Consider the following 13,829-nt stretch of genomic DNA (forward strand, 5'->3'; position numbering starts at 1 on the left):
AATAGAACAAAGTGTTCTTGCATTGAGTAAGTACTGGAGTGGAGGTCCAATGTCCATCTGCTGCCTTAATACTAAACCTATAAATATATGCATTTAGATCTATTTCCCCATCATTCTATATAAATATATTTACATAGGCACATGCCTGAATTTGGACCTCTATAAATGCCCTTTGCCTCTTAGTTCTTTCCTCTATTTCCTTTTACTTTCCACTTGTCCCACTATCATGCTCAGCCTTCATTTGGGTTTCAGCAATTTCTCTCAGTTACATTGCCTTGCTGAATTCTTACCAGGGTAATTCATATTTTTATATAAACTGCATCATAAGACTTTTTCTTCAATATTTCAAAGAAAGTTCCTCATCTTGACTTTGTTGCCTCTTATTTTTGTTATTCTATCCTAAAAGAATTGGGTTAGCCTTGAAGGCACATTCTGCTTTTTCTAAATATTAATTTTCATAGTCTATGAAAATCACTCTCTTGTTTAGAACTTAAAATATCTGTTCTCAGATTACAAGGATCTACGTATAACCTCCTCCCTAGGGGACGGAAAGCGGAGAAGTGGGTGAAGCGTGATGTCGGATGGGGCTTGACACAATGGATGTATGTATAGGTTGTGATAAGAGTTGTATGAGCCACCAATAAAATGATTTTAAAAATGCCTGTTCTCTGGTATGTCTTTGTTTTGCATTTCTAATTATTCATACAACCAAGGAACAACTTGGGAAAGAATAAAAAACCATTAATTTGATCAAAAACCCAATATTGATAAATTACTTTCCATTGGCATCTATTATTCATTTTCACCTGCACACCCCCATCTGTACATAGAGCATACCACCATATATCTCATAATGTTCATTTGAACAACATTCATCACAAATGCAGTCATGGTCAAATAGAGCTCAGAAATACTAATTGGAGAGTGGGACATAGCAAATGCATCAGATTCCCATATTGCAATACATATATCTCATGCCTTTAGTGTGCACAAGGATTGTTTGAAGGAGTATGTGTAATTGAACACTGAGTAAGTAGCCTATAATATATATGTTTTGATAGCCATAATAAATGCCTATATTACTGGCTTATATATGTACTGTACTTTCTAAAAAACTTTACTATATAGCAGTGTATGCCTTATCTAGTAGGCAGCAACATCCAATCTTGTGTATCCGATGTCTCTTGGATGTTGTAGTGTTATCTCTCTGCTTAATTTTCTTTTAAAAATAATATCGTGGAGTATAGCATGGCTTCCAAACCCCCCAAACCAGTGCTGGTGCAAATAGCAGAGGAGAAGGACCCATATGGAGGTGAAATGGAAGGTGGAAGAGCTTCCACAAACGTTGAAGATTAGTGGACAGCTCTTACAATTTAGGCGTTGCACTCCACAATCACAAGAATCCTCAAAAACAAAGAAAGAACTTTCCCAAGCTGTTAGAGCAGCGGTTCTCAACCTGTGGGTCACGACCCCTTTGGGGGTGGAATGACCCTTTCACAGGGGTCGCCCGATTCTTAACAGTAGTAAAATGACAGTGATGAAGTAGCAACGAAAATAATGTTGGGGGCGGTGGTCACCACAACACGAGGAACTGTATGAAAGGGTCGCGGCGTTAGGAAGGTTGAGAACCACGGTGTTGAGAACCACGGATCAGCCTCCACTGCTACCAGGCTGGTGAAAAGGGGAGTGGGACCTGGACGAGTTATGGAGAAATCGCTGATGATGGAGGACCAAATGCTACAGCGAATTCCCTTCCGCATGCTGAAGATCACCACTAAGTCACAACGCTTGTCTGAGAAACTGGAAGAAAACGCCAGACTCGACTCCACAAAGGTTTCACGCTCTGTCCACCCTGTCCACCATCCTCTTCCTCTGGAAGTGCAGCGGGTGGTAGCGACACATGTCTTCAAACAGGGAATATTTAACATTCCTTTCTGTTTCCACCACGGAACCACCCCTCGACCTCCGGGCACAGGTAGCATGGCATGTCACACAGCATTTCTCTGTGGCATAAAATTGTCCAGTTTTCCCACCTTTTTGGTCTTGGAGGTGGTCTTTTATTGGGAGGATTGCTCGACTCTGTGGACCTATATCCAAGCCTGGGTTCGGAGAAGCTCTTCTCATAATGGCCTTGAATAAATTCTAGCTTCTTTTAAAATTAGCTTTTTTAGTGCAGTAGCAAACCTCTTGCACAATGAAGAAAACAACTTGTTCCATGTGGGCACCAGGTTTCTTGTGGGGAGCTGGCTTTACCTGTAGGCTGGTGCTTGACCAGCTAAGTTGCTTTTTCCAGCAGGACACGGTGGTAAGCGTTGGCAGAATCTGTTCCCTCGGTGGTTCTTCTACTTGGATGTGCAGAACCATTTCCTTTCAGTAAATATTTGCCTGTTCCCAAAGGAGCAAACCCAGCTGGGTCTGGGGAGAGCTGAGGAGTGTTGTGTACAGAGGTGGTGCTGCCTCCGCCTTTCCTGTGAAACCACTCTCAGCAGGAGACATGAAAATGGGAGACGGTTTGGAGGTGGCCGGGTGTCATTTCTGTTCTAAGCAGAAAACAGGTTAAGGCAGAGTTTGTGGTCAGAAAACAGAGGGTGGTCAGGAGTGGCCATCTGAGAGCCTAGAATGGGCGCATCCTTGCCCGGAGGTGGCAGCTGGAATATCCATGCGATTCTTGATAAAGCCTTTTTCTGATGCTACAGGAAATACATGGGCACCGAGCAAAATATAACATCTAGACTCCTGCCCCTTCGTGCCACAGAGGCCTGAAGAAAGGGAAAGATGAGATTAGTTCTTTTTCTTTGCTTTTCTTTCTCAGCTGGAGTTGGTAGGTTTCTGGGGTGGTTTATCTCTGTTCTTGCTTCTCAGTGCTCAAAGAATTCACACGGCAGAAGCACTTTTGTAAATCCAAGGGACTTTTTTAGGGGAAAGGGAAGTTTCAGGTATTACACTCTCAGGAAGTACACCCTGTCCCTGGAAAGTGTGCCAGGATGCATGGCAGGGGCTGGGGGACAGTTCAAGCCTGAAAATGGCTGTTTAAGGGAGTACAGACAAACACGGGGGAAAGAGTACCAGAACAGGACCACAGAACCAGCCTGTGGAGCCGAGAGCAGGGAATTCCAAGAGAGCTGCCCGGAGAAAGAGGCCCGAGAGAGCGCTTGAAGCAGGTGTCTGCGCCCCCACCCTCCAAAGAGCACCAAAACAGGAACAAGAGATCAGGTGTGGCCTGTTCTCAGTATATTTATTCCCTCCTAGTACCCCCTGGCTGGGGAGGCGTGGTTGAGGGTACTGGCCGACCTTATTGGCTAAGTTTAGGCCCACCCGTGTGATGTAAGTTTGCTGATGCCTAATGTGGGCGTGTCCAAGCTGGCTTCTACCTGGGCCTAGGTGGTCTGGGTATGCACATGCCCAGTTTGGATTTTCTTTCCAACCCCTTTCTTGTGGCAGGGACAGCTCAGTTTTGGTTAGGGTAGGCATTTGGTGGGGACAACCCTTTTATCGCCAATCTAGCTACCTATATTAGTCTAGGTACTTTGGAGAAACAAATCCACAGCAACTCACGTATAAGAGAGAGTTTTATGCAAAGAAAATGTGCATCACGAAAACATCCCAACCCAATGCTGCCCAAGCCCACAAGTCCCACATTAACCCATACCCAACACCAGTCCACAAAGTCCTTCACCTCACAAAACAGAGGCAATGATGCCAACTGCAAGAGGAAAGCTGAGTCCATGAACGTGTAAGCATCTCAGCACTGGCAGGGGTCTCCACATGGCTGCTCCAGCACCCAGGGCTGCTTCGGGATAGATCCATACGGCTTCTCCTTTGGGATGTCTTGTAGGAAATCCATCTTGCAAGCTGAAGCAGGGAACTGCTAAGGCAGCTGCACCCGATGCAACCATCACAAAACAAGAGACCTGAGAACTAGAAAGGCGAGGCTTCACCACCCATTTATCCCTCCGCCTTTCAACCAGACCCACATGTGATTATCGGCCAGGCTGGCACAATTAACTAACTCACTACCTTTCAGAGTGATCATGGAAATAAAAATGAAAGAGAACTATTCTCCCTCATTAGCTCAACTGAGGGCTCCTGGGGCAGGTTAGGTGACTAATCTACGTGTTGGCCCTTTCTTCTGAATGGTTTCTGCAAATCCTCAGTGATCATTGCTTCAGGGCCAGATGCAGCTTAGTCAGGAGTTGGGGAGCAATGATGACGAGGAACCATGAACCTCTAATCCTCAGTGATTAGACTAAGTGGCACAGCTTCCTCAATAAAAGCCAATACAAAAAACAGACCGGGAAATAGACCAGCCTTAAATAGACCAGCCTGGGATCTGCAGGTATGTCCTGTCAATCATCGGAGAATCTTGTGTCACTAAGATGCTGAACCGGTTTCAGGGGAGCTTCCAGATTTAGTCAGACTAGGAAGAAAGGCCTGGTGATCTACTACGGAAAATCATTCAATGAAATCCTGTGGATCACAATGGTCCAATCCACGACAGACCACGGCGTGGTGCAGGACCAGGCAGAATTTTGCTCTGTTGTAATGGGGTCACCGAGAGGTGGGGCCTGACTTGATGGTTGTCAACAACAACAACAGAAGTGAAAACAGCAAGTTGAAGAGCTGGAAACAAATTACTAAAACTAAGAGTGTTAAAATATACCAGCTCCTTCATGTGACCTCTGCGTACTTGTTCAGCCAGGTTTCTTGCTGCTCTGCCAACACCGAATCATGATAGTTCCTGTAACCTTCATGCTGCTCTTCACCTTGGGTCCTTTGCCCATGCTACTCCAAGCAAGGAGTTTCTTCTAGGAAGCCTTTCCCGAATCCTACCTGTTCAATGTCTTCAATTTCCTCTTCAGCTTCCGCTAATGTCCAGAGCACATCTCTGTTCCTGTGTGGCTCTGTTGTTTTATAGTGATGTCTGCCTCGACTCGTGCCACTCCTTGAGATGGGTGCTGCTCCCAAATCATTTGTCTTCCCGGGATTTGGACGATACTTGGCAGGCACTCCCTCCTTGTTGAATGAATAAATAAGATAGGGTGAGAACATGTAAGCACAATGGCCCAAATCCAGTTAGTGTCCTCTGACTTCAGGGTGCCATCTAGCACAGGTCTAGCGTCAAGTTCGTAACTCAGCCAAAGGCAAGATAACCGACTCAGGCCTTACGAAGTTTCTATCTTGTGAGCCACAAGTCAGATTGTTGATCCTTTAACTACTTCACGTTTTCATGGAGAAGGTATTATTGCACTCATAATTATTCTTGGATCCCACCCCTCCTCCACCCCATGGCTTTTGGAGGCGATTATGTAATATTCAGAGTGATCAAACTGAGACCTTTGCTTTAGTAGATCAGATAGTCTTTACATAACGGCCTCACTTCTAATTGTTTGAGCTGCCTTTTCCACCTCCTCACCTGGGGGAGGAGTCCTGCTGACACAGTGGTTACCCATTGGCCTGCTAACTACAGGGTCAGCAGTTCAAGACCAACAGCTTCTCTAATTGACTTGATGGCAGTGGGTTTGGCTTCTTTTTCTATGTGAGGGAACTCTTCTTTCGTCCTTTTCTTACTACTTCTTCACACTAATTTCTGGATTTCAAAATATATCAAGATATTCTAGAGCTAAATTCATATGTTTATTTTGTTGTTTTTTGTTTTTATGTACACCTTTAGATTTTAAAATTTGACAGCTTTTATCTCTCTACTGCTTCACGCAGCAAGGCTTCTTACCAGGTAAAAACAACGCCACTTTTATGATTTCAAGTCAACATGAAATACTAATATTCATAGTTAATACATAGTGAGTAGTTCATTAAGACACACTGTGCTAAATAACGTGCAGGCCTTAGCTCATCACAGGCCTCTATGAGATGAGTACTCCGATAACTCTGAAAGCTGTCAGAAGAAAACTTCTGATCAATAGTCATGAGAATGAAAAGGCTGTCCTGGGTGGAAAAACTGCTTGTGAACAGGTAGCACCCCTCTGAAGAGATGATCTCAGAGGATTTCCCCAGAGGGAAATTTTAGATGATTGGCAAGTAATCAACAGAAGGCAGTTAGGATTGGTTTATTGTGTGTAAACATTATATAGACTAGTCATGGCTAATCTAATTATTTAAACCAGCCGTTCTCAACCTGTGGGTCGCGACCCCTTTTGGGGTCGAAAGACCCTTTCACAGGGGTTGCCTGATTCATAACAGTAGGAAAATGACTGTTACGAAGTAGTAACGAAAATAATTTTATGGTTGGGGGTCACCACAACATGAGGAACTGTATTAAAGGGTCATGGCATTAGGAAAGTTGAGAACCACTGATTTAAACTATCCCCAGGATTGTCTTTAGTATGAGTTTTCAGTTCCTGTAAAGGGTTAAGGGCTCAGGGTTTTATTATCTAGTGCTGTTTTGTCAGAAAGGGGCCCAGTGTCACGGTGGTCTAGGCATTGGGCTGCTAACCACAAGGTTGAGAGTTCAATCCCACTAGCTGCTTGGAAGGGAAAAGATGATGCTCTCTGCCCCTGTCAAGATGTATACGTAATTTCCAGAACTCCACGTAGGGTCATCATGAGTAAGAATCAATTTGATGCCAGTGGGTTTTGCTTTTTTGGGACATAACAGTCATACTGCAGTAAATAGCTTTCACACACAAAAATGAATTTTCTCATAGTTTAGGGAGGGTAGAAGTCTGAAATCAGGGTACTATTCGTAAGGGAAGATTTCCTCTCTTGTTGACTCTGGGGGCAGGCCCCTGTCTCTTCAGCTTCTGTTCCTTGGATATTTGGTGAAACTTGGCATCTATTTTTCCCTCGCAATGCAGATATCTATATCTATATAATATTATATATATGTAGATAACTACATAGGTAGGGACAGGAGTATAAATCTCTGTCTTTCTCCCTTGGACTAACCAGTGGTTTTGAACTGCTGACAATTCAGATGGCAACCAAACACATAACCACTATGCCACTAGGCCTCCAGAGATCTTAGTTATATCATGATGCTATAATAGAAAAACCAGATGTAGGTGGTTTTAATTTGTATTATGTACATGCATACATTTTTATATGAAGTGGCTTCAAAAAGCTTGCAGAAAAATTGAATGAAAAGATAAGGGAATTTGTCTGCAAACTCTTTCAAGCTCATATTTCAAAGAAATGGCTCACACAGCTGAGGATACCGGCAAGTTCCCACTCTGTGGATCAGGTCTTAGGTTGGAGGTATCTCCTGACTCACAGGGACCGACAGACCCAAGATCTTCAGATCAGAAAGCAAGCTCTGGCTCACAGGGCTCCTTGGAATTTGTCAAATTAACCACTCCCACAGTTCATAATGGCCTTATGCTCTGCAGATTGATATATTTCCCACTCCTGGGCCATTTCCATGGAGAGTTATGGATTGTATCATTGTGCTACTTGAGGTTGTATTGACTGATTTTTGGAAGTCGATCACTAGGCTTTTCTACCTCATCCATGTTAGTCTGGGCCCCTGATAAAGCATATTCAGTCTTATCACAGCAAGCAAGCCTCCACTGACAGATGGGTGGAAGTTGTGCAGAGTGGCCATTCGTCGGGAATCAAATAGGTTGTCCTACGTGGAGGGCGAGAAATCAGCTGCTGAAGGACTCCTGCCCACATTACGTCCTGCAGTCCGTGCACTTTTATTTCGTGCATTGTCCGTAGACATGTTTTTCCAAGGTATATTCCCTGCTTAAAAATTCCAGTGGTGTCTGTTGCATACAATGTTAGCAAGAAAAGTAAAAATGAGCATCGCATTTGTATTATTTTTATTTCGATAAGGAAATGGAGATTGGGAAAGATTATATGTTATGGCCAAGACCACATGGTTTTATTATCAGGAGACACTGCAATCAGTCAGAGGTCTTCTGAACCGAGGCTTTGAAGGACATATCCGGTGGCATAGTTACCTTCTCCACTTGTAGTCCTCGCTTCTATTGACATATGTTCATCCACAACTCGACATTTTCTACACTGATGCTCTTTAATGGCGTCTTCTGAGAGGGCTCATCCCTGCGTTTTCCCTGATCCCTTTTTTTCTATTCTTTTCTTGCATCAAGAAAAAAAGCAACAACAAAAAATCACTCTCTGTGCAGCCTCACTTCCCAATGCTCCTATAGCTCTCGACACATATTTCCATCGCAACACTGAGTGCATCATTTTGTCGTTATTCGTATGTCTCTCTGGACCAACCATTGCATTTGTGTATGTATCCCCAGTGTTTAGGATATTGGAGCCAATAAACAATTATTTGTTAAACAATGTTAGAGCACTTGGATAAAATATCTCTTATAGCTTGTTAAATATCAACTTCTTATCTATCATGGAGAGCAAAGGTAAAAATGTAATTACTAAGCAAAACTCTGGAAATTTGGGAATCCTGAAGTATTTGCAATACTTTTTTAAATTGTATTCAGATTAGCTGTTCCCCACCGCTTGAATGAATGGTTCCTATCTCTAGCACTGTGAACTTCCTCTCTCACAAATGTCTTCCCCACAACTCTCCCTTTTTCCCTAGACCCTGCCCATGATCATGAGTGATTTCGGCTACTACCTTCTCCATGAAGCTTCCCTCTTTAACCTGCCCACACTGCTCTCGGACTCTACCATCCGAAGCCTCAGTGTTCCAGACTTTACTGGTAATGCCTATAGATGTTTCCTAGGGAAAAAATAAAATCATAATTTAAAATGTTTATCTGCTCAAAAAGTAAGACTACCTAGATTACTTTTTCAGTCTTCAAAAAAATCATGTGAGACTATAGGAAACCGTGTCTTAGAGGTGTCCACTCTTTTACAAAGTACAATTTCTGTAATCGGCATGCCAGAGAGTCCAGTCCTTCCTACTGCTATGGTGTTATAACTTTTAGGTTAACTGACCACTGCCACAATAAAGACTATGTTTTCCAAACTCCCGTGCAGCTAGACTTGGCCATGAGATTAAATTCTGAACTATGAAATGCATGCAAAATTGTAGTGTGGTAGCATTTTAGGAGTCTTTATCCATTTCTTCCTGAAATATGAATGCTTTCTAGGATATGGAAATGGCTCCAGCAGGGTCCGGGGGCAGCAAGATCAGCAGGTCAGCAGGGCCCAACGGAAGAGGATGAGAAGCAATAGCAGAGAAACAGCAGCAGCAGAGGGAATGGCACCAGGCACTGTCTCTATCAAAGAACTGTACCCTGTGTCATTTTGAATCCTGAGTCGTGACCAGCTGCTTTTCTATGTTCATGAGTTCTGCGGGCATTGCGATGAGATATCAAACCCAGCGGAGAAGTGGAGAGTGCTGTGGCTGGGATGGCTGGTGTCAGAACTGGTAACAAGATTGGAGAGAGCCGGCATGTCTGGCCTCTGCTTCATAGGACTCAGCCTTGGGCTGATCTGCATGGGGAGTCTCTTTCCCCTTTGTGAAGTTCATTATGGGTCAGTAACTGCACAGCCCATTTTCACAGTATGAATGATAGCATCTTGGAAGATGAGGAAAGTAGTAGATAACTGAATACTGCCTCTCAAATTGCCATATTTAGCAAATAAAATACAGGAAACTCCATTAAATTTGAATTTTAGAAAACAACAAATTGTATCTTAGTATAAATTTGCCCCTTAAATCTTTGGAACATACTTTTAGTGTAATGCTAGCTGTTGTAGCAAACTAGCATTTTTTAGTACAGTAAAAGTTTATGTCTTGCTTTTCGAAATCATTAAGCATGTTCCTGATATGCAGGCAACCTTCCACATGGTCCTCTGGGGACCCAGGCATCTTCCATTGTGTGACGATGCCTTCCTCTAGAGCCCAGAGCCCTCTTCAGTCGGACGCCAGTCAAGGAGAGTGTAGAATTCCCTTTCAAAGGCTTGCAGATGCCAGATCTGGAAGGGGTGTGTGTTTATTTTCACATTTCATTAACTATGTACCAAAAAGATGTCTACAAAGAAGGCTGGTACCTAAGAATAAAAGAGGCTAGGTTAAAAAAATTTTTTTTACCTTTTATTTTATTTGCTTTGATTTTTTGCATCTGTTATATTGTAATGAGTTTATTATTTTTTCTAGTTCTTTCCCACTTTCTCTTCTCTAAAAAAATATTTTATTGAGGACTCTTAAAGCTCTTTTCACAATCTATCCATCCGTTGTGTCAAGCACATTTGTATATGTGTTAAAGGAGGCTAAGTTTTGTTTAGCACATAGCTAGCTATCTCTTACTAAAAAATAATAACACAATCAAAAGGCAATGCTAGTTTGTCTTAGTGTAGAATTTGCCCTTAAACTTCTTTTAGTCATGCTGTTTAGTCAAATGATATTCTCAGGTTCTCCATAAGGCTGTTACTCCTCCCCCTCCCACCCCCACCCCCTACCCCCTGCCACCAGCCCCAACAAAACAAAACAAAAAGAGCGACTACCCTTTCTAATTTCTCATCTGGAAGAATCAGGGCCATCACCTGGGCAGCTAGTTGCAAACAAAATAGCCAAATAAATTGTACACGAAGACCCATTTAAGTCTGAAAGCATCTGACCTGAACGTCCTGATCTCTTCCACACAACAAAGTTCTCATTTGCAGTGACTGGCTTTAGCACAGTAAACAAAAAATGCGCACTTATAAAATAAATGTATATGAATCAAACATTCCTTTCACCTTTTCTAGATATACCAAGGTTGCATATAAGATCTCTCTAAAGAATACTTCTATTGCTTAACAAATTTAAGAGCTGCTATCTACCACCCCACCCCCACCCCCACCCCCACCCCCACCCCCACCCTCACGCTGATATTTCTGCTGCTTTCTATTTTCAGGTGCCATTGAAAGAGGAGACTCACTCCGGATTGCATATAAATGGTGCCAGGCAAATTGCTTCAGTTGCTTTCCTTAGGAGAAAAGCTGCAGTAGAGAAATTGTTACCCAGTGGGCTTCCCCAACATGCCATAAATCCCTGGAGACTTGAAATCTCAGAGATGCCCACCAGCTGATAATCCACGATGACGACTTCCACAGCGTCTTTGATGTTTCATAAACGAAACGTGCTTTTGTGTGGCTCCTAACCAGGCTCATTCCCACTGCACTGGCAATGCCGGCAAGTTTAGAAGTCTGTTTAATTGAAGGCTACCAAGGCCCAATACTAACCTGTTCCTGCATCCAGTTTCTTCTTGATTGGATGTGGACATCTGTTGTGGGACTGAGAGACGCTGCCCGTAATAAAGCAGCCTCTGGCTCCTTCCCTCAAGGGCTGCCTTGGCCTGAAGTGAATAGATGCAGCTCTGCCGTAAATGGATGCTGCTGGAGCTCAAGGTGTGTGCCTTTGGTTTTCAGGCCAGAGCTTGAGGTGAAGGTCATAATTCCTAATCCTGTGACTGTGGACAGTAGTTGTGGGGTGGATAAGGGGGCAGCAGCAGGTCAGAGTTGATGAGAGAAATGAAATTGGGTGACTCTGGCCTGCACTAGGTAGATGAAGCTTGATGGAGTTATGCCTCCTTGGGGCATCCTGGCCTAGGACTAGACTCCTGGGTCCATCATTGCCCTCTACTGGATCGACATCGCAGTCTTCAATGCTCAGAAAGACTTCTAATGGATCTAGGCTTGTTAGTCTTTTTGGTTTGTTTTATTATTATGATTAAATACTTTTATTGAGGGCTCTTACACCTCTTATCACAGTCCATACATTCATCAATTGTGTCAAATACATTTGTACATAGGTTGCCATCATCATTTTCAAGCCATTTCCTTTCTACTTGAGCCCTTGATATCAGCTCCTCATTTTCCCTCTCTCCCCTGCCCTCCCTCCCTCATGAACCCTTGATAAATTATGATTATTGTTTTCATATCTTACATCATCCTCTGTCACCCTTCACTCACTCTTCTGTTGTTTGTTCCCCTGGGAGGGGGTTATATATCGATCCTTGTGATCAATTCCCCCTTCCTCCTGCCACCTTCCCCTTATCCTCCTGTTATCTCTATTCTCATTGTTGGCCCTGAGGGATTTAGCTATCCTGGATTCCCTGTGTTGCAGGCTCTTATCTGTACTACTGTACATGTTCTGTTCTAGTCCGATTTGTAAGGTAGAATTGAGGTTATGATAGTGGCGGGGAGGAAGCATTAAAGAACTCGAGGAAAGTTGTATGTTTCATTGGTGCTATACTGCACCCTGACTGGCTTGTCTCTTCCTTGTGACCCTCTGTAAGGGGATGTCCAGTTGTCTACAGATGGCCTTTGAGTCTCCACTACAGGATACTTGTTCCTAATTTTATCTGCATGCATTCTCCACTGACTGTGGTTTGCTTTGTAAGACATCTGTTTGTACTGAAACCAGTCACACTTGTAAAACCTGCCAGACCTGGCTTCGACTTCATTTGATATATTTGGTGGGGTGGGGGGGTGGGTAGCCAATCTGGAATTGAAAGCAGATGCATTGAGATTTTTAAAAATGAGAAGAGAAAATTGCTTTAGAATGCTGCAAAGGGCCCTGGTTGGCCATAATATAATGTTTTCATTCAGAGCTACCAGTGTAGGTCAAAGAAGACCCAGGGAAGGCTTTTCAACATTCCTATTATCTCTTTAATGTGCAGATCAGCATGGAGCCAGGTCAGTGAGGTCTGGAGGTCTCATTATTCAGCCACCAAGGGTGTCCTTTATATCCTCAAATCACACCTTGTGCTACTCTTTCCAGAATATCTCTCTCCCTCCCACCCTCTGTCTCTCTTTTCTGTGGTGGAGTGAAGTTACTTAATATGGCTCTTCTACTCAAGTCCCTGTAACTCACACCAAATGATTGGGTGGGACTCTGCCAACAGGGTGCATATAACACACACAGAGGGGATCAGTCCGTTTTCATTACCACCCACTGACTATAAGGATTAGCCCTCCTTGAAATAGCAGGAGAGAAAATAAACTCCACAAAATGGGATCATTTGGAAGAGTACACCCAAGATCTCCCCCTGACTTGGCACAAGCCACCGAGACCAGTGACACCCGAGACTGTAGCACGGAGCCTCAGAGGACCTGAGCCAAGACTGTGGGGCACCTTCTCCTCATGTGGCCTGCGACTATGTACTTGTGGCACAGAGGGACAGGCAGGCTGAATTCCTGGCCCATGGAGGCAAATGCCAAGGGACCAGGTGGCTGAGAAGCTGAAGACCAGAGAAGACCTGGTCATTGCTATGGACCAATGCCTATATCCTCATTGTTGGCGGATCCAGATTTGTGGTAACGTACTAACCCCCTGAATTGTGAGAGTTGTCTTTGAGTTCTGTAAATGATCAAACCCATTGTAGATATCGACCACCATGGGAGGAAAGTTGGTGTCCGAATAGGTAACAAAAGACAGAGCATGGAGTCATGTCTGGAATTCAGAGGAGATCAGATATGTCCATCTCTGCTGCCATTTATTGAATTATCTTTTGTGGATCTTTAATCTTTATTATTATTATTATTATTGACACATGCCCTTTCTTAGTTTTTAGTCAGTCCACTGCAAACAATTAAAAAGTGCAAGAAAAAAATGTACAGCTGCGAAATGTTTGTTTTCCATGTTCATGGTAGGAAAAATATAAATTCCATGAACAATATAAGAGGGCAATGGAATCCTCTAGTTTGTTTGCTTGTTTTCTTCTAGATCCACCTTTCTGCACCTTGATGAGTGCCCCAAGAAGCTTCAGGCTTTCTGTTTTCCCACCTGCACTTAGCCAAGGTGTCACATCATCAGGATCGCTAAATTTTATCTCCTTCCTTAGTAGAGGTTGCTGTCCGTTGCCTGCTATAGCTCCTGTCAAGTGACCCTCTGTGTACAGCTCTCTTTAAAGATTCAGAAGACTCCCCCCTCCTGGGTCATCCCTAGA

This window comes from Echinops telfairi, unplaced genomic scaffold, assembly GCF_000313985.2.
Source record: "Echinops telfairi isolate 266 unplaced genomic scaffold, ASM31398v2 ScPeMD7_7424;HRSCAF=8462, whole genome shotgun sequence".
Taxonomy (NCBI): Eukaryota; Metazoa; Chordata; class Mammalia; order Afrosoricida; family Tenrecidae; genus Echinops; species Echinops telfairi.